Here is a 21,911-nt window from a genome sequence, read left to right as displayed (position 1 = left end):
ACCATACTTGCTCAGTCAATGGCTGCACTGAATGAATGGCCACCAATCATTCCGGCCAATCCAGTGGACAATCCCAAAGCAACTAGGGTTCGGGACTTCACCCGGATGAACCCTCCATCTTTCCACGGGTCTAAGTCTTATGAGGACCCTCTGGAGTTCATTGACTAAGTACAGAAGGTCATTGACATCATGGGTGTTACTTCTATTGGGAGTATTGAGTTAGCCGCCTTCCAGTTACAGGATGTTGCTCATGATTGGTACAAATAGTGGAAGTCTGAGAGGTTAGATGATACAGGCCCTATCAAGTGGGAGGAATTTGTCACGTCCTTCTTAGATAGATTCGTTCCCCAAGAGCTGAGGAAAGCCAAAGTTCTTAAGTTCATCAAAGTCAGGCAGGGGAATATGATGGTTAGGGAGTATTCTCTCAGATTTACTCAGCTAGCCAGGTATGCTCCTCATGTGGTTGCAAACAATAGAGCAAAGATGAGAAAGTTCATGTTAGGGGTCAATGATAGCGTGGTAAATAAGTGTAGGTCTACGATGTTGATCGGTGATATGACCTTAGCCAGACTTATGACCCATGCCAAGCAAGTAGAAGAGCAGAAGTTTAAGACAAGGGAGAGAAAGAACAAGAGAACAAGGTCAGGTAACTTCAACTTTGCTCACCCTAAGTCAGATGGAGAAAACCATTCATAGTTTAGCTCCAAGTCAGCCATTCCAGCTCCTTCCTCTTCCAACGCTCCAGTGCTAAAGTTTAGAGAAGGCAATAAAGACAAAGCGCGAGGCTCTAAATCTTAGGGCAGTGTTAGCAGTGCTCGAACGAATCCCCTTTGTCAGATTTGTGGTAAGAATCACAAGGGCATTTACAGAACCGGTAGTGATGTCTATTTTGGTTGTGGCAAGCCAGGCCACAGGATTAGGAAGTGTCTGCAATGAAGTCTTCAAGTTCAGCAAAATCATTCTACAGCTCAGTCCAGTCGCCCGAACTAGCAGGGTGCCATTTCCAATGCTACCAGTGGGCAACGCCCAAACAGACTCTATGCTCTTCAGTCCCGGCAAGATAAGGAAAATTCTCTTGATGTTGTTACTAGTACGTTATAGATTTTCCATGTTCATGTTTATGCTTTGCTAGACCAATGTGCATTTTTATCTTTTGTTACTCCATACATAGTAGGCAATTTTGAAATCAGTCCCGAAGTCCTAGTAGAGCTCTTTTCAGTCTCTACTCTAGTGAGTAAAACTATCATAGCCCGGCGGGTATACAGGAACTGCTCGATTATGATATCTCAGAAATCCACATCAATAGAATTAGTGGAGTTAGAGATGACTGATTTTGATGTCTTTCTTGGCATGGATTGACTTTATTCCTACTATGCCACAGTCAACTACAGAAAAAGGGTAGTTTAGTTTTAGTTCCCAAATGAGCCTGTCCTAGAAAGAAAGGGTAACATTTTAGCATTTAGAGGTCAACTTGTTTCCTACCTTTAGGAAAGGAAAATGATTTCTAAGGGGTATGTGTATCATCTCGTGCATGTTAAAGATTCCAGTTCTGAATCTCCCAGCCTCAAAATAGTCCCTGTTGTTAATGAATGCTCAGATGTCTTTCCCAAAGATCTTCCAGGCATTCCTCCTGAAAGGGAAATAGACTTCGGCATAGACCTTCTTCTGGATACTCAACCTATTTCTATTTTGCCATATAGAATGGCACCAGCAGAACTCAAGGAATGGAAAGATCAGTTTAATGATCTCTTAGATAAGGGATTCATCAGACCCAGAATTTCCCTATGAGGTGCACCAGTATTATTCGTACGCAAGAAAGATGGTTCTCTCAGGATGTGTATTGATTACCATCAACTCAATAAGGTCACGGTCAAGAACAGATATCCTCTTGATAGGATTGATGATCTATTCAACGAACTTCAGGGTGCCAGTTACTTCTCTAAGATAGACCTCAGATCAGGCTATCATCAGCTTAGAGTTAGAGAATGTAACATTCTGAAGATAACTTTTTGCACTCGGTATGGTCACTTCAAATTTTTAGTCATGTCATTTGGTCTTACCAATGCCCCTACAGCTTTTAAGGATTTGATGAAACGTGTGTTCAAGCAGTACTTAGACATGTTTTTCATAGTATTTATAGATAATATTCTGGTCTATTCTTACACAGAGCGTGATCATACAGACCATCTCAGGATTGTTCTTCAGACTCTCAGGGATCACCAGTTATTTGCTAAGTTCAGTAAGTGCAAATTTTGGATAAGATCAATAGCATTCCTTGGCCATATTGTTTCTGGTGATGGCACTAGAGTAGATCCTCAGAAAATTGACGAAGTAACAAACTGGCCCAGACCCGCATCTCCATCATATATTAGGAGTTTCTTCGGTTTGGCTAGCTATTATAGATGGTTTGTTGAGGGATTTTCTTCTATTGCATCTCCCATGTCTAGATTGACTTAGAAGAAGATTAAGTTTTAGTGGTTAGATTCATGCGAGAAGAGCTTTCAAGAGTTGAAGACTCGACTCACCTCAGCTCCAGTTCTAGCTATTCCAGATGGTTCAGATAGTTTTGTTGTCTATTGTGATGCATCCAAAGTGGGTTTAGGTTTTGTCCACATGCATCATGGTAAGGTCATAGCCTACGCCTCCAGACAGTTAAAGCCACATGAAAAGAATTATCCTACTAATGATCTTGAGTTAGCAGTGGTAGTTTTGCCTTGAAGATTCGGAGGCATTATCTCTATGGAGTTCATGTAGATGTCTTCATAGACCATAAAAGCCTCCAGTATGTCTTTTCCCAGAAAGATCTCAATCTTTGCCATAGAAGGTGGTTAGAGCTCTTGAAGGATTATGACAGAAGTGTTATTTATCATCCGGGCAAGGACAATGTTATGGATGACGCTCTCAGTCGACTCTCTATGGGTAGTATTTCTCACATTGAGGATAGCAAGAAAAAGATGGCTCATAAGATCCATCATCTTGCCAGACTAGGCGTTCGCTTAGTCGATCTTCAGAGGGTTGCGTATGTGTTCATAGTATTTCAGAGTCATCTCTATTTTCTGAGGTGAAAGAGAAACAAGACAGGGATCCAGCCTTGTCAAGCTCAAAGAGTCAATTCAGAATCAGAAAGTTGAGGTTTTCTCCCAAGGGAGAGATGGTGTTCTTCGTTGTCAGGGTCGTCTATGTGTTATAGGTGTAGATGAATTGAGGCAGTGAATTCTTGTAGAAGCGCATGGTGCGTGATACTCTATTCATCCGGGGGCCACTAAGATGTACCGCGACGTGCGGAATATCTATTAGTGGAGTGGGATGAAGAGAGATGCTGCAGAGTTTGTGGCTAAGTGCTCTACATGTTAGTAGGTTAAGATACAGCATCAGAAACCTAGTGGTTCCATGCAAGAGTTCACCATTCCTACTTGGAAGTGGGAAGAAAATAACATGGACTTTGTGATGGGTTTGCCTAGAACTCGTTATCAGCACGATTCAGTCTGGGTCATTATATATAGAATGACCAAGTCATCTTATTTCCTTCTGGTTCGTACTTCTTATTCCATAGAGCATCATGCCAAAGTCTATATCAGGGAGTTAGTCAGGTTATACGGTGTTCCACTATCTATCATCTCAGACAGAGGTACCCAGTTCACTTCTCACTTTTGGAAAGCGTTCCAAAAGGGTCTCGGACCCAAGTCCATCTCAGCACAGCATTTCATCCTCATACAGATGGTCAAGTAGAGAGGACCATTCAGACTCTTGAAGATATGCTAAGGGCGTGTGTAATTGACTTCAAGGAAAGTTGGGACGACCACTTTCCTTTGATTGAGTTTGCATACAACAATAGCTATCATTCTAGTATTCAGATGGCTCCATTCGAAGCTCTCTATGGTAGGATATGTCGATCTCTGATTGGTTGGTTCAAAGTTAGTGAGGCCTTAATCATAGGTCCTGACTTAGTATTCAACGCCTTAGAGAAAGTTCAGTTGATCAGACAGAGACTCCGAGCTGCTCAGGGCCGACAGAAGTCCTATGCAGATGTTAGTACAAAGGATCTCGAGTTCGAGGTCAATGACTATGTCTATCTTAATATCTCTCCCACGAAGGGAGTGAACAGGTTTGGTAAGGAAGGGAAACTCAGTCCCCGATATGTCGGTCCATTCAAAATTATTTGTCACTTTGGCAAAGAGCTTATAAGCTTGAGTTTCCTTCAGATCTAGCCTCAGTCCATCCATTCTTCCATGTCTCTTTGCTAAAGAAGTGCATAGGTGATCCAGTAGTTGTTGTCCCTATTTAGATCATCGACATTTAGAAAAGCCTCTCTTATGAAGAGATTCCAGTCGAAATCTTAGATTATCAGACTCATAGATTAAGGAACAAAGAAGTCCCTCTAGTCAAGGTTCTTTCGCGAAATAAGTCTCATGAGGGAGCTACTTGGGAAACAGAAGAAGATATGCGTACCAAGTATTCTCACCTCTTCCTCACCAATTTAGATCAAGCTTAAGGTAACAGTTCTCCTTAAGCTTATTCAGTTTCACGTTCATGTTTTCAGTATAAAGTTGGTACCTATTAACCGTTTCACACTCAGTCTTGCATTCATATGTCAATTTTCCGTGCATCAGATATGCACGAGTTCAGTATGTTTAGCATGTCAATCATAAGATCAAGTTTCAGTTCTTCATGTTCAGTTCAGGTTCTATTGTCTTGTATTCCTTCTCAGTAAATTCTCATTCGAGGATGAATGTTCCCAAGGGGGAGATAATATAATACCCACCATGTTTCTAATCTAGGAAGTGAATAAGTATTCCTACATATGAAATCTCCTATCCTATGATTCATACATGAGTACATGACTTACAACGAATATCCTAGTATAGGATAGCTTATGATTCATTAAGTAAGTTCATATGAGTCACTTATGGTAATACAAGCTAAGAGTTTTTGAATCCATCAAGTTTTAGTGTTTGATTTTGAAAGGGTCATATTTGAATGAGTATAACTCGATGTTAATGTGGTGTTTTGGCTGATTTAGACCCACCAAATTCTAGATAATCGAATTAGCTTCCCAACGATACCAATTTTGCCTTAATCCAATACCCGAACGAAAAGTTATGCCCATTTTCGTGAGAGACAGTAAGGATAGGCGATTTGTTAGGTACCGCCCAACCAAACATAGGCTATTGGTTAGGCACCGCCCTACCTAGCTTAGGCAATCACTTGGGCATTGCCTAAGTCAGTTCCAGGTGCCAAAAATACTCCGTTTTGAGTTATTTTAGGGTAATTAAGTCTTTTAACACTCCTTACACGTCCCTAACCTTAAACCTATGAAATATATAGATTCTAAACATATTACAACCCTATTATCATCTCAAAGCTCATCATCCAAGAGCACTAAAAGAGAAAAACAACTAGGGTTGCGTAACTAAGCTTGACGATCCAATTTCAAGAAAATTCCTCTGTCAATCATCAAGAATCTTCCTTCTATGGTATGCGTGAGTTGATTCATGGACTCCTTTCATCCATGAAGCTCAAGAACCATCTTATAAATTTTGTGTTATGATGTTTATGTTGGTGGTGGTTGATGTTCATATGGTTGGAGTTTAATGATGCCTCTGATGGGATTTTTGTATGTTTATTGTGAGGATATGGTGGTATTTAATGTATAGATATGTAAAATTGGTGGTTGAATATTTCTAATCCTGATGAATCCACCTATGCCTAAGATGTGCATGTAAGGTGTTTGTGAAAATACCTAAGGGAATAGAAATCATGCTTTTATGACATAATAAGTCCTAAATGACTATTCCATGTTCTAAGTTTATGTTCAACGTGATTCCCATGCTAGTGTCTTGAATTGAAGAAGTTGTACGAGATGCTTATGATATTGGTGCAATATGGAATAACCATGTTATTGAAGCCATGCAAGTATATACATATTGTGTGCATTTCCAATCATGTGATAGTTTGTTGAGAATCATTCTTATTATGAAATCCTTACTTATGATATTGTGAATTTTGGACTCAAATCTTATGATCAAGTCATGTCATGTGTGTCAATTTCCTCCTATCGAGTCCTGGGGGTACTTGTACCTGAAAACTATAGCTATGTGCCTAGAGCTCAAGCTATGATTTCATAGACTTCAGTCAGTCATGTGACTCAGGAAAACCTCATGATCTTAGTCGGTTGTCAGATATCAGTAATATTCCGCCAGTCAATGGAACTCAGTAAGATTAAGTCATGCACAGTCAATTATTCATGTCTAGTCCCTCCAGATGGGAGTAAAGGTTAGCACCAAGTGAACCCAAGGATAGGAACTCACCCGCCAGTTTAGGGTGTGATTCTTAATAGTCATCCTTGTGTTCCGAACTACGTAGCCAGCGTAGGTTGAGATATCTTAACCCGTTAGATTAGGGTTTATGAGGTGGCTTAACCCATCAGTTTAGGTTTCCCACCATTCTCATTAAGTACCTGCTAGATAAGGGTCACTCATAGGTTTTCCTTACCCGTGGCATGATATTGATACCCCTCCAGTTGGGACAGGGATTGGACCCCAGCTTAGCCATAATGGCATACATGGGGCATGTCTGTTAAACACTACTTCCCACAGTTTTAGTATCATTCTCAATAAAAGAACTCAGGGCGTTCTTCAGATTTCAGTATATATAGGACTGTCAGATATAGTCGTTGATGTTATCAGTTTTAGTATCAGTCATGATAGTTATCATTAAACCATGTATTAGCTTATAGGTCATGCTATCACATATTCACGGTCCCAGTTTCTATATATATTTGTTTGCACTCCCACGTTCATATTAGTCAGGCAGTGTTGTTCATGCATGAAACCCTTTATGCTTAGCCTACCTTCCTCGTATACTCAGTACTCCAGTTGTACTGACTCATTTGCGCTATGGTTCTTTCTTTTCATGTTACACCATAGGTTCCGAGACACGAGCTCCAGCCCAGCAGTAGCAGTAGAAGTCCAGTCGTAGAGATACAGTGAGTCCTCATTAATTTGAGGACAATATGATTTGATACATTTATTTATTTCTTCAATTTAGTTTTACGGAGATAGTTAGATCCATATTCCTTCAACTCCTTATTTAGATAGTTTAGAGGATTTCATATTTACGTTCAGATTTACGTTTAGACTTAGCTTTCAGATTGAGTTGTTTCGGGTATTTTCACCCACATGATTTTATTCAGTTGAACCTTATAGCCTTAAGTTCTATGTAATCTGCATTATTATATAATGATTTGTAGTATACAGGTACAAATATCAGTCATGGGTTAGCTTGTGGTCCCTCGGGGTCATGAGCACCATATAGCATTCTGGGTCAGCGAATCGGGGTGTTATATGAATTAAAGGAAATCTATTAGTGGAGAAATATAAAGAAGGATATGGTGAATTATATGTCCAATTCTATTGTCTTTTATCAAATAAAGGTTGAACACTTGCGGACTGGTGGGATGTCATAAGAGATATAGTTGCCTGTATGGAAGTAGGAAATGATATACATGGATTTCACTACATGTCTTTCATGGTCTCGAAATAAGTATAATTCTATTTGGGTTATTGTGGTTAATATGACTAAGTTTGCTTATTTTTTTCCTGTGAGGACTAACTACTATAGAGAGAATTATGCTAAGTTATTTATTCAGTAGATTGTAAAGTAATATGGAGCACTGAGTTCCATAATTTTAGACCGAGGTATGCAATACTCTTATCATACTTCGCATTTATTTTTAAAAGGTTTGGGGAGTAAGGTGAACCTTACCATTGCTTTCCATCTTTAAATGGATGAAAAAGTAGAACAAACTATTCAAACTTTGGAAGATATTGCAAGGGCTTGTGTGATTGATCACTTGTCTCTTATAGAGTTTGCATATAACATAAGTTGCCAATAGAGTAGTCAAATTGCTTCTTTTGAGGATCTATAATATAAAAGGTGTAAGTCTCCTATTAGGTGGTTTGAGGTTGGTGAGACTAGGTTGTTTTGTCCTGATTTGGTTCACCAATCAATGGATAAGGTGTAGCTGATTAGAGAAAGACTTAAGACTTCTCAGAGTCACAATAAGTATTCTACAGGTGTGAGACAAAGGGAATTGGAGTTTGAAGTAGGTGATTAGGTGTTCATAAAAGTTTCTCCTATGTTAGGAGTGATGACGTTTGGGAATAAAGGGAAGCTCAGTCCCTGTTATGTTTGTCCGTATCAGATTTTGAGAAGATTTTGGAATATTGCTTATGATTTGAATTTTCCTTTGATGTTGGGTTCTATTCATCGGGTTTTCCATGTATCGATGTTGACGAAGTTTCTGAGTGATCCTTCTTTGATTGTCCCTATGGATAATGTCGGTTTTTTGGATTCCTTATCTTATGAGAAAGTCCCGATCGAGATATTTGAGGACTAAGGATTTGGCTTTGGTGAAATTCCTTTGGACGAATCAAAAGGTGGAATAAGCTACTTGGGAAGCTAAAGAGGACATAAAGACCAAATATCCCTTTCTTTTCCCCGCATTGGATGAAAATTCTTGAGGTATAATTTCCCTTCTATTTCTTATAGCCATTTGAATTTGTTATTTGGGTATGTGTCCATTCCTTCTTCTTAGTGTGCTAATGATTATGTTCAACTTACAGAGTATGGCTCAGGTCACGATTCATAGACCCTCTTCACAAGTCATATAGTTCCAATCATGGCCAAACCAGTGAGGTGGCCTAATGTTTCTGTTTAGATAACAACTTAGCCCTCACAAGTCAAAAGGTCAGGTCAGGAGTTATAGGGTATGACTCATGACCATTCTAGTGAGGTAGACCTAAGTTTCTTCCTAGGCTACAAGTCATGGTGATTACTCATGACCATTGATTATGAGTCATTACCATACCCGTAGTGACTGGTGATAGTTCTATGCATATTTTTTGTTGGGCTATTGGTCTTTTTATTCCACCACCTTATTTCACATGACTTAAAACACCCTAAAGGACTCCAGAATTCTTAATTACTCAATCATAAACTATAATGCCCCTAAAATATACCTTGGATGTCACACGATGCTCAAGACTAGGAGTAGTCCCAAGTTAACCCTTTAAGTCTTCTAACAACTTTGGAACTCATTATAAAGGTAAAGTTGACACATGAAAACTTAACTGAAACTGAATTAATAGCTTAACTAAACGTCTTAAGCTTTGAAATTTTGAAAGCATACACTTTTAAGTCTATAACAGAAAACAGTCAGACAAGCCTCTACTTCTAATCAGAGTTCCATTGGGACAATCCCCAACTGACTCAAACTAAACTGAAACTGAGTGACTAAAACACATCAATAACAAAGTCTCAAAAAATGTATCCTCGAACTATATGGACACACCAAACATTGGGATGTAGGTGGAGATGCCCGAAATCAATCGTGCTACTAGAATTGAGTACCAGAACTTGCATTAAGAAATAATGTAGCACATAAACATATATGTTGATCAGTACATTTGGATTGTACTGAGCATGTGGGGTGAATGAGTAAGTAAAAAAATAAGTCAATGTGTACATAGACTTTAAGATAATGAATGCTAAGTATAAATGACTCACCTTTGGCTTGAATAAAACAAAAGCGGTAAAATAATAACCATGAGTAATGAAGCATAAAGATAACTTAGTGAGCCATAACGCTTAGTTTCTAAAAGTTTTGCTTTTAATCTTTATTTTGGGAGGTTCTTCTAACAGACTTAAACCATGTGAGCTATCATGGAATCCAACATCTTACCCATGTTGTAGAGAGTTGTTCGACCCTTTCCATCGGAATAAAACCTTAATTTAAGTTATCACTATCTTTAAGTTTATCCGTTTTGGGAATAAAATTAACATATGTTGGCTCGTAGTTCTAGGTCATGAGACCTTGCACTCATACCCAAGTTGGTGCTAAATAATTCTCCCTCGTTACTTATATGTTTATACTTTAGGAAATCCACCTTAAAATAGCAAAGGAGTTTTTAGAATAAAAACTAGCTATGCTCCTCTTTGATTTAATTCAAACTAACGATGAGCAATTGTGTACTTCATATCTCAAATTAGGATTAAAAGATCACTTCTTTATTTAAGTTTTGGTATTAACTCATCTAAAAAGAAATTAAGAATATAATTCACTTGAAACCCAACACTTAAACTTAGGGCTTGAAATTTATGCTTAAAAATCATGGTGATTCTTAACAACACTTCATGCTCAGTAGAACTCTTAAAATACTTCAACTATATCAAATCAAGATAGTTCAATCTCATTCATAATATAAATCTTATAAGTTAAAACATAAACACAAGTAATTCTTGATATACTCAAAGCTTTAAATCTCATGATAATCACATGCTTCAAGAATATAGAATCTTTGGTATGAACCCTAATCCAAAACAAGTGAATTGAATTTTAAGATCATGAAATATGGGCACAAGGGTTAAAGGATACCATTGTTCATAACAAGGGTTAAAGGATACCATTGCTCATAACCCTACATGGCTTGATAGGCTTGACTTGGTGTAGAAAGCTTGACTTTGAAAGACTTGGAGATGATCTTGAAAGATTTTCTTTAACTTTTTAGGTTGGTGAACTTAAATTCTTCTTTATTTGAAGAGAGTAAAAAGGAGTTTTGAAGATCTTGGGAGGAGGTTAATGTTTGTTCTTGAGAGAGAATGCTTTCTTTTGAAAGAATTTGTAATATAATGACCAATTAAACATTTTGGGACCCTTTTATCACGTGTTGTGGGCGAGTCTCGGTGAGAGAAATTGACCCAAATTCCATTAATGATGAGGGTTTGAAATACTGAATAATACTAACCAATGAGTCACGACCCCTGGCTGGGTCAAGCAGCCAACGCGGTGTGACCCCAAGCCTTGGTTAACTAACCATCGCGGCGCAGCTCTATCGCGATGCCTTGCTGTTTTGTACATCAAAACATGGTCAAAACCTCATCTAAAAGTTCCAAAACTTACTCAAAATGAGCTATCAACAATCCCGATCATGAATCAGCTTAAAAAATTATTTTTTGAGGCCGGGAAGGTCAGAAATAAAATCATCAAAGTTTAAGGGGCTTTGGAAATGAATAAATCTTAACACTTAATGAAAGTTTCTATGTTTTTAACCCCTCTAACATGCAATAGTAAGATGAATTGAGTTAGGATCTTACGTGTCATACAATATCTCCCCCTTGGGAACAATCTTCCTCGAATGAGACTGACTAAGCTGAGAATACTGAGGGACTTAGATTACTTACTAAATATGCATAACTAGAAATACGATTACATTACTGAGTCTGAAACATGGTGAATGACCAAACTTATTTGTGAATACATGCAATGACATGAAGATATTATATGGCTAGAAGTGAGAATGGAAAAGAGATAATCTAAGGAGAACTCTTACCTTTAGTTTAGTCTGGGTTTGTGGAGAAAAGATGAGGGTACTTGGTTCACATATTTTCTTCTTCTTCCCAAGTGGCTACCTTAATGGACTGATTCCACTAATGAACTTTGACCAATGGAACTTCTTTGTTCCGTACTCTATGAATCTGATGATCAAGGATCTCTCCAAGGATTTCTTTATAAGAATGGCTATCCTAAACATCAGTGCTTTCTAAAGGAACTACAACAACTGGGTCACTAGTACACTTTTTTAATAAGGAGACATGAAACACTGGGTGTACTGATGCTAAGGCTGCAGACAACTCAAGCTCATATGCTACCTTCCCAAAACAACTCGATATTCTGCAAGGACAAACATATCAGGGACTAAGATTCCCCTTCTTAAAAAACCTTTTCACCTCATTCATGGGAGATATTTTCAAATAAACTAGATAACTAATGTCAAACTCTAGATCTCTCCTCCTAATATCTACATATGACTTTTGACGACTCTGGGTTATTTTTAACCTCTCTCAGATTAGCTGTACCTTCTTTATAGCTTCAAACACCACATCTGCCCTTATCAATGCAGTTTTACCTACATCGAACCAACCAATAAGAGTCTATAGCTCCTCCCATAGAGTGCCTAAAACAGAGCCATCTGAATAATTGAGTGATAATTGATATTGTAGGAAAACTCGATCAACTACAAATGATCACCCCAACTACCCTTGAAGTCAATAACACATGCTCTCAACATGTCCTCTAGGGTCTGAATAGTCCTCTCTGTCTGACCATCTGTCTGAGGATGAAAAACTATCGTGAGATGAACTTGGGTACCAAGACCCTTCTAAAAATTCATCCAAAAGTGACAGGTAAACTTAGTACCTCTGCCAGAATTGATAGACAAAGGAACTCTATGTAACCTGACTAACTCTCTAATATAAAGATTAGCATAATCCTCGGCTGAATAGGAAGTATGAACTGGCACGAAATGAGCTAACTTGGTCATTTTGTCTATAATAACCTATATCAAATTATGCTAACAACATAAACGAGGCAACCTGGTAACAAAATCCAAGTTTACTTCTTCCCACTTCCAAGTGGGAATGTTGAACTCCTGCATAGTGCAACCAGGTCTTTGTTGCTCAACCTCAACCTGTTGACAATTAGAACACTTAGCTACAAACTCTGCAATACCCCTCTTCATGCTACTCCACCCATAGATATCCTGAAAATAGTGGTACATCTTAGTGGATCCTTGATTAATATATTAACACGCACCATGTACTTTGGCCAAAACTTGCTGCCTCAAACAATCAACACACGGCACACACAGTCTACTCTGGTATCTCAATACACCATCTACCCCTTAGGAGAAAACCTCTACTTTCTAATCTCTAACTGACTCCTTCAGCTTAACCAAACTAGCGTGTTTATCTTGCTTCCACTTCACTATGCAAAATAAAGAAGATTATAAACTATTTTGAACCCATTCACTACTCTCAATTGAATCAACCAATTGAACACGTAATCTAACCAAATGTTGAATCTCCTGAACTAAGTTCTTTTACTATTGTCTACATGGGCAACACTACCCATGGAAAGTCTATTAAGGGTGTCTGCCACAACATTGGTCTTGCTTGGATTATACAAAATACTCATGACATAATTTTTCAACAGCTCCAACCACCTCCTATGATGAAGATTTAAATATTTTTGTGAGAACACATAATGCAAACTTTTGTGATCCGTGAACATATCAACATGCACCCCCTAATGATAATGCCTCCAAATTTTCAAGGCCGAAATAAATGACATCTAACTCAAGATCATGGGAAGGATAATTCTTTTCATAAGTTGTAAGTTGTCAAGGGGAATAGACCATGATTTTACCTTTTTACATCAAAAGACAACCCAGACCAACCCCGAAAGCATCATTGTAAGTAAAGAATCCGTCTAAACTATCTGGTAGCGTCAAAACTGGGGATAAAGTGAGCCGAGTCTTCAACTCCTAAAAACTCTTCTTACAAGAATCCAACCACTGAAACTTGAAATTCTCTAAGTCAATCTAGACATGGGGGATACAATGGAAGAAAATCCTTCAACAAACTATCGATAATATCCATCTGAACCCAAGAAACTCCTGATATCTAACTTAGAGATAGGTATGGGCCAGTTTCTCACTACTTTGGTATTTTTAGGGTAAACTCTATTGCAATCACCAAAAAGAATATGGCTAAGGAAAGCTACCGATCTTTTCCAAAACTCACACTTACTAAATTTGGAAAATAATTAATAGTCTCTAAGAGTATACAACATAATTCTAAGGTGGTTTGCATGCTCATCTTTCCTACGGGAATAGACAAGAATTTCATTGATAAAGACTATGACCAACATGTCCAAGTACTGCTTGATCATTCTGTTTATCAAGTTTATGAAGGCTATTGGGGAATTTGTTAGTCCAATGGACATGACTTGAAATTCAAGGTGACCATACCGAGTTCTGAAAGCTGTCTTTGGTATGTCACATTCTCTGACCCTAAGCTGATAATAGCCGGATTTGAGGTTTTTTTTAGAGAAATAAGTTGCAACTTGAACCTGGTTGAATAAGTCATCACTCCTAGGAAGAAGATATTTGTTCTTGATTATTTCTTTGTTCAAATGGTGGTAGTCAATGCATGTTCATAGAGAGCCATATGATATGGGGGAATAAAAATAGGCTTAATATCAAGGAGAAAATCAATACCAAATTCTCTTTCTCTATCAGGAGGTACCCTAAGCAAATCTTTGGGAAAAACCTTGGGAAACTCATTTACTACATGGACTGACTAAATTGTTTGACCTTCAGACTTAGTTTCTTTGAATCAAACTAATTGATAAATGCACCCTTTTGATATTAACTATCTGGCCTTAAGATAAGATATGAAATGACTCTTGAGAGATTCAGAACTACCTTCCCACTCAAAAACTACCTCATCAGGTAGCTGAAACTTCACCACAAGGGTGCGACAATCTATTGATGCATAGCATGAATGAAGCCAATCCATGCCTATAATAACATCAAAATCTACCATTTTTAACTCTATTAGGTTTTCTAGTATTATCTTAAGAAGGATGGTGATAAGGCTCTTATTATAGACTCACCTAGAAACAACTTACTCACCCACTGGGGGGAAATAAAGAAGGGTTTGCAGAGATTTTTGGGGCCTATCCAAAAATTTACCAAAACCAATAGAGTCATACAAGAGAGATTTGACTCTTTGTCTAACAACATATATACATCAAAATGAAAGACATGAAGCACACCAGTAATAATATTTACTGAACTCTCTTTCTGCTGTCATGATGGTAAAGAATAAAATCAATTCTTGTGCTGACCACTGCCGGTACTGGATGATGCACCCTGAGGAGAAATAGGGCGACTTAGTGGAGCTGGTGCGCTAGTTTCTTGAGTCTGTAAATGAAGATCCCTACTTCCCTACTTAGTGTACATACACTCTTTGATTTTATGACCCGACTTACCATATCCATAACAACACCTTTTTCCCATCAAACACTCATAACGATGGTTTTGGCCAAACTTTGCACATGTCTAATAACTGGGCCTTCTACGTAAACTATTTTGAGACCTAGAAATAGAAGTCCTACCCCACTGCTCCTACTTGGTTTTAGGTTTAAGGGCACTAAATAAAGATGGCACTGGGAGAGATAAATGACCCTGAAACTGGGAATGATTTCCCCCTCCAGTCCTTGGTTTACCATACTCAAATTGTTAAGTTCTAGCTACGTTATTTCTCTTCTCTCATTACTTCATCTTTTAAACCTTAATCTTCCAAGCATGAGTCACCAACCTAGCAAGGTCCATATCCATAATAATCATGGTAGTCCTACACTTCTTGACAACTAACTAAGCCACTCTGGTAATAAACTTACTCATACTAGATATAGGGTCAGCTACCAACTCAGGAGCATACTTTGATAACTGAGTGAACTTAAGGCAGTACTCCTTTACTATCATTGAGTACTGCCCCAGGTTCATGACCTCCTCAACCGTAGCTTCTCTTATCTTAATAAAAAATAAACTATCTTGAAGCACATCCTAAAATACCTGGTAACTCATAGGAGCGGCATTCTCACTTTATATGAGAATGCCTCTACCTTCCATCCATATAACAAACCAATCATAAGAAACATTATTCAACTTATAAGATGCCAATTCTACATTGTTCTCCTCAGTAACATGCATGATCTTAGTGATCTTTCTTACCTCATCATTAAAGAGTTGTGGATTCTCACCAATCTTTGACCCAAAGAACTCAGGTGGATTCATTCTCATAAAATCATAAAACCTGGTTGCAGCTAGATTATCATTTTGCTGAAGTGGGACTGCTTCCTGTTAGTTGCTCTGAACATTGGCATTGACAACATTGTCTAATACTTGAAAAACAACCCAAAATTCAATATGAGACATGTTCTCATTAAGAGGGTCAGCAGTCAAGTGTGATTGGTCACTATTTCTTTGTCCATTGGCTCACTGAGGAGGCATATTCTTTCATATTAAATCACGAGTTCAAGAAAATTAAGACAATTGTAAACATGATAGATCATGAAACAAATGATGATTCCTAACTCGTTCTGTAGCCTCTTGCTTATAAATTTGGCGCGCTTCACATCTATGATCAAGACTCTACATAATGCAGCTTGTCTGATTCCTAGAACTCTATAACCTTAGGCGCTAATACCAAGTTTGTAATACCCCAAAAATACACCCTGGATGTCATGCAGTGCTCAAGACTATAAGTATTCCCAAGCTAACCCTTTAAGATTTCTAACAACTTTGGAACTCATAATAAAAGTAAACTTGAAACATGGAAACTTACCTACAATTGAATTAATATCTTAACTGAAAGTCTTAAACTTTGAAATCTTGAAAGTAAAAACTTTTAAATCTATAACAGAAAACATTCAGACAAGCCTGTACTTCAAACTAAGGAGCCACTAGGACAAGCCCCAGCTGACTCGAGCTAAACCAAAAGTGATTGACTAAAACACATCATCAATAACAAAGTCTGATAAAATAGGTTCTCAAGAATTGAGGACTCACCAAACATTGAGATATAGAGGGAGATGCCCAAAATCAATCGCACTGTTGGAACTGAGCATCAGAACCTACATTATGAAACAATGTAGCACATAGACATATATATGGATCAGTACTTTTGGAATGTACTGAGCTTGTAGGGATGAATGCATAAGTAAAACAATAACTCAATGTGCACATACACTTTCAAATAATGCATGCTAAATACAAATGACTCACCTTGGTCTTGAATAAAACAAAAGTTGTAAAATCATAACCATGAGTAATAAAACATAAAGAAAACTTTGTGATCCATAACACTTACTTTCTAAAACCTTTACTTTTACTATTTTATTTGGCAGGTTCTTCTAACTGACATAATCTATGTGAGCTATCATGGAGACCAACATCTTACCTATGTTGGGGAGAGTTGATCTATCCTTGCTATTTAGGTAGAACTTTAACTTATGTGATCACTATCTTTAGCTTCATCCATATTGGAAATAATCTTAACCTACGTAGGATCATAGTTTTGGGGCAAGTGACCTTAAATTCATATCCAAGTAAGTGCTAAATACTACTCCCTTATTACTTATATGCCCATACTTTAGGAAATCTGTCTTAAAATAGCATAAGAGTTTATAGAAGGAAAACTATTTGTGCATCTCTTTGCTTTAATTCAAAATCCAGATGAACAAATTTGGATTCCATATCTTAGCTTAGGATTAAGAGATAAATTCTTTGATTAAATCTTTGTATATGCTTATCAAAGTAGAACTTAAGAATATAATTCTCTTCAAATCTCAACACCTAAACTTAGGGCTTGAAATTCTTTCTTGAAAACTATAGTGATTATTAACAAAACTTCATGCTTAGTAAAAATCTTGAAATATTTAAACAATATCAAATCAAGATGGTGTAATCTTATTCATTATATAAATTTTATAAGTTAAAACATACACATAAGCAATTCTTGATATACTCAAAGCTTTAAATCTTATGATAATCACGTACTTCAAGAATATAGAAACTTGGGATGAACCCTAATTAAAAACAAGTAAATTGAATCTTAAAATCATGCAATTTGGACACAAGGGTGAAAGGATACCCTTTTTTTATAACCTTACATACCTTGATAGGCTTTGCTTTGTATAGAAAGCTTGACTTTTAAAGACTTGGAGATAATCTTGAAAGCTTTTCTTTAATATCTTAGGTTGGGGAACTTAAATTCTTGTTTATATTAAAGAGAAGGTAATGGAGTTTTAAAGTTCTTTGGAGGAGGTTATGGTTTTTTCTTGAGAGAGAATGCTTTCTTTTGAGAGGATTTGTGAAAAGAATGACCGATTATGCCTTTTGTGACCCTTACATGTGTTACATGCGTGTTTGGGCTAGCGAATTTGACTCAAATGCCCTTAATAATGTGGGTTTAAAAATATGAAGAAGACCACCCAATATGGCATGTCCTCTGTCTAGGTAAAGCAGCCAATACGGAACGACCCTTGGCTAGGTCAAGCAGCAAAAGTGGCGCGACCCTAAGCTAGGGCCAACTACCCATTGCGGCGTGGCTCCATCACGATGCCTTTCTATTTTGAACATCCAAAAATGGTCCAAACCTTATCTAAAAGTTCCAAATCACACCTGAGATAAGCTATCAACAACCTCAATCATGAATCAACTTAAAAATTTACATTTTGAGGTTGGAAATGTTAGAATTAATATCATCAAAGTTTAAGGGGCTTTAGAAATAACTAAGTCTTAACACTTCATGAATTTTCTAAGTTTTGGATTCCTATAACATGCAATATTAAGTTGAATTAAGTTAGGATCTTATGGGGTCTTACATAAACATCACACTCTCTTTTCAAACTTTTAAAGCAATGGAAAGGCTAGGGTTTCTAAGCATTATGCACCTATGGTGCAATCGATGGTTTTCTCTCAAAAATTTTTCGATATCATGGCATGTAATCTTTCCTAAATTAATTTTATACAAAATAATATGTTTAATTATTGTCCATATGGCTTAATTGTTGGGTTTTGAATGTGGGTTGAGGGATTTGGAATGGTGGGAACATGAATTGAGTTTTCATGATTGTTAATTGGTTGTTTATGCTTTATTCTCATGATTTTTAACTAAATAAATGCATCGGAGTGGGAATTGGAATGGGGAACACAGGTTTCCCCAAATAAAAGAGGGAAAAAAAGTAACTATGACTGCAAGAGTTCACCCAATCTTCGAAATCAACACTGCACGAGATTGGAATCAGTGGCAGTAACTAGTACTCAAATCTACAACAAAAAGGTACAGAAGTGTACTATGATACAAAAATAATGGGTACTCAGTTGGCATCATCTGATGACTGAGATAAATCATGTTATAAATATGATTAGATGTGAGATAAAATAAGCTAAGTCAATGTAATAGGGAAAACCAAGAATTCAACTCTGACACCCCTGTATGTAAGTAAGTCAATAAAATCAGAATAATAACAGAAACATCAGGCAATTATAACAACTAAAATGGCCCACATAAGCTAATAAGTGTGGCAAAGTAAATAAAAAAATGCATACCATCATAAGGATGGAGGCTACAATCAAAGAGAAGTTAATAGTTGGGTAACCATAATTTACCAAACGTAGTTGAATGACCAAGAATCCATCCATACCATAACACATCATAATCCACTTTCTTAATTCCAGACTCATATCGAAACTAAATATCGTCATCATTATTATCATTATTTGTCGGACTTAAATCGGATCTCAAATCATTAATATCATAAAAAATTATCAAATACGAACTGAAACTCATATATTATAAAATGCATTAATGAACCATATTAATGAGCAATGTCGATAACCTAAAATTAATATATTATACCAGTAAATCCTATCTATAACCCTCTCTTTAATCATATAATACACCTGACCAAAAATCATCATTGCAACTCTCATCTTCAATCACGTCTATAAGCCATATTATTAGCCATATCTGAAATCCATTTCAATAATCATATTTATAAGTCATATCATTAAGCATATTCAAAATTCATATCAATAATTATATCTCTAAGGTACATCATTAAGAATATCTAGAGTTCATATCATTAATCATTTTTATAAGATACTTCATTAAGCACATTAAAAATTCATACAAAAATCATATCCATAGGCTACATCATTAGGCATATCCATAATTCAGATCAATAATTATATTTATAAAAAACATCATTAGGCATATGAAATTCATATCAATAATCATATCTATAAGCAATATTATTTAGAATATCCAAAATTCATATCAACAATCAAATCTATAAGCAATATTAATAAGCAAATCTCTTATATATATCAAGAATCATATCTATAAGCTATATTATTAACCATATCCGCAATTCATATCAATAATCATATCTATAAGCTATATCACTAGGCATCCATCTTTTAATATCCTGCTAACATACTCATTAGATAAATCTTCAATTACCTAAAGCCAAAAATGAATACTAAGAAGGGTGTATCATGCATAAATAAGCCTATAAAAGTTGACACATGTCTTGGCGTAAGGTGGGCCGGAGTAGACCACTTCTAATACCCAAAATTCAATTATTGAAATGTCTACGCTTGATGAGACTAAGGTATCCAAGTCTATTTCTAGATGTTTATTAAGCCAAAACTATCCCTAGGATAACAATTTTTCCTAATAGAGAGCAACTAAATCAATCACATTTAAGGTAATAGCAACTAAAGTAAATTCCACCATAAAAATAAATGACTAAGGAAATCTTCTCCAAGACTGAGCAACTAAGGTGTTATCATCCTAAATATAAGCCACAAAGCCAACTTCACCCAGGTATCAGTATATTAGGTAATTATGCCTAATAGCAATTTCGAAGATGGCCTAAATGATCCAACTAACTCTAGTATAGAAAATCTCACATTCAACAACTAAATATATCCCAAATCTGACATAATATCATAAGCATATTACAAAATAGCTCAAACTATGAAGAGGGTAAACCTACCCTACTTGTAGGCTGAAAAATTACATGAAGAACTCGACAAACCACCGATTTTCCTTTTCGAGAAGTTTCCACAAGGTGCCATGCTCTAAAAATCACACTCTACTCATCAAAATGAGAGGAATGATACCCTACTACACTATTATTCTTTGGGTAAAAAAATCACATAAATCCTATGTGGGGCCCATTTATGGAATCAAAATTTCAAAACAAACACAATGCCCCTCTATTCTCAAGATACATTTATTCTAGAAATGAGTGAATTTCGAGCGTAATTGGTACAATAATTAAGCCACTTAGATTTTAGGGATTTTAGTAAAGAAAGATAATTCTGGCAATAAATTAATGGAAACTTACCTCTAATTTGAAAGAAAAAATAGTAAATTATCTTTATCCAATCTCCAAATTACCCACAAATGTTATCCATAAGATTTCACACTTTTCAAGTTGCAATATCTTTCAAACAAATAAGAAATGGTGAAAAATTTGCTAGGTGGAAAGTTATACCCTTCCCAAGTACATGAGTGTCGCTTATTCAATCAGCCAATCACTTACGCCATATCTGTCCATCTAAGTAGATATTGTATTTGTGGCAATAGTATTACATATGTGATACTTATGCCACTGCAAAGTCCATTGCTTTCATGATAATAACAGTCTCTTAAGTGATATCTACTTGTCTTAACAGATCGCTTAAGTGATCAAAGGCATTTCTTACACGATGCACCAACACTAGCAGAGACTTTGAATTTTCCAAGTCACTGCCAACCCCTCAGGATTTGATCCAAATCTCGTATATGAAAACGGACTATACTATCATATCAAATTCAAATTTCCATACTCAATAGCTCAATTGAACTTTCCATCCAAGGTCATTTCGATGTAATCTAGGCCCCACAACCACTTACTATTTTTCTTAACATTCAACCAATAGCTTGAAATTAGTAAAGGAGCTTCCGGATCTAGACCAAGGGTCTCTCTAGCCTAAAAGCAATATTTTTTATTTGTTTGAACAATCAAAATAAGCTAAAAGAGTTTTTGACTGATGTTCTCACCCAACATACAATTTGAACTAGTGAAGACTTTAAAATGAAAAATAGGCTCTAAAATCCAAACAAACAACTTAGTAACTGAACTATTAATTCTAGCAAGTCATAAATTACTTGGGGAAGTTATAAGAAAGCTCGAAATGATTAAAAGAAGTGGAAATACAGAAAATGACGTGGAAGGTCATTACACTAATGAACCTAATTTAAGGCAAAATACACAATCAACCTTAGTACCTAAATCAGACATATCCTTACTGGATCATGTAGAAGTCAAAAGAAAATGTATTTGAAGAATAAAATCATGCTGAAGGATAAATTACCTATTGGAAGTATAGGAAATCAACTACACATTTCTAGAGAGCATGAACCACCACAGCATACTCAAGATCTCA

The sequence above is a fragment of the Capsicum annuum genome, chromosome 7, assembly GCF_002878395.1.
Source record: "Capsicum annuum cultivar UCD-10X-F1 chromosome 7, UCD10Xv1.1, whole genome shotgun sequence".
In the NCBI taxonomy this organism is placed as follows: Eukaryota; Viridiplantae; Streptophyta; class Magnoliopsida; order Solanales; family Solanaceae; genus Capsicum; species Capsicum annuum.
This window is presented reverse-complemented; position numbering follows the sequence as displayed.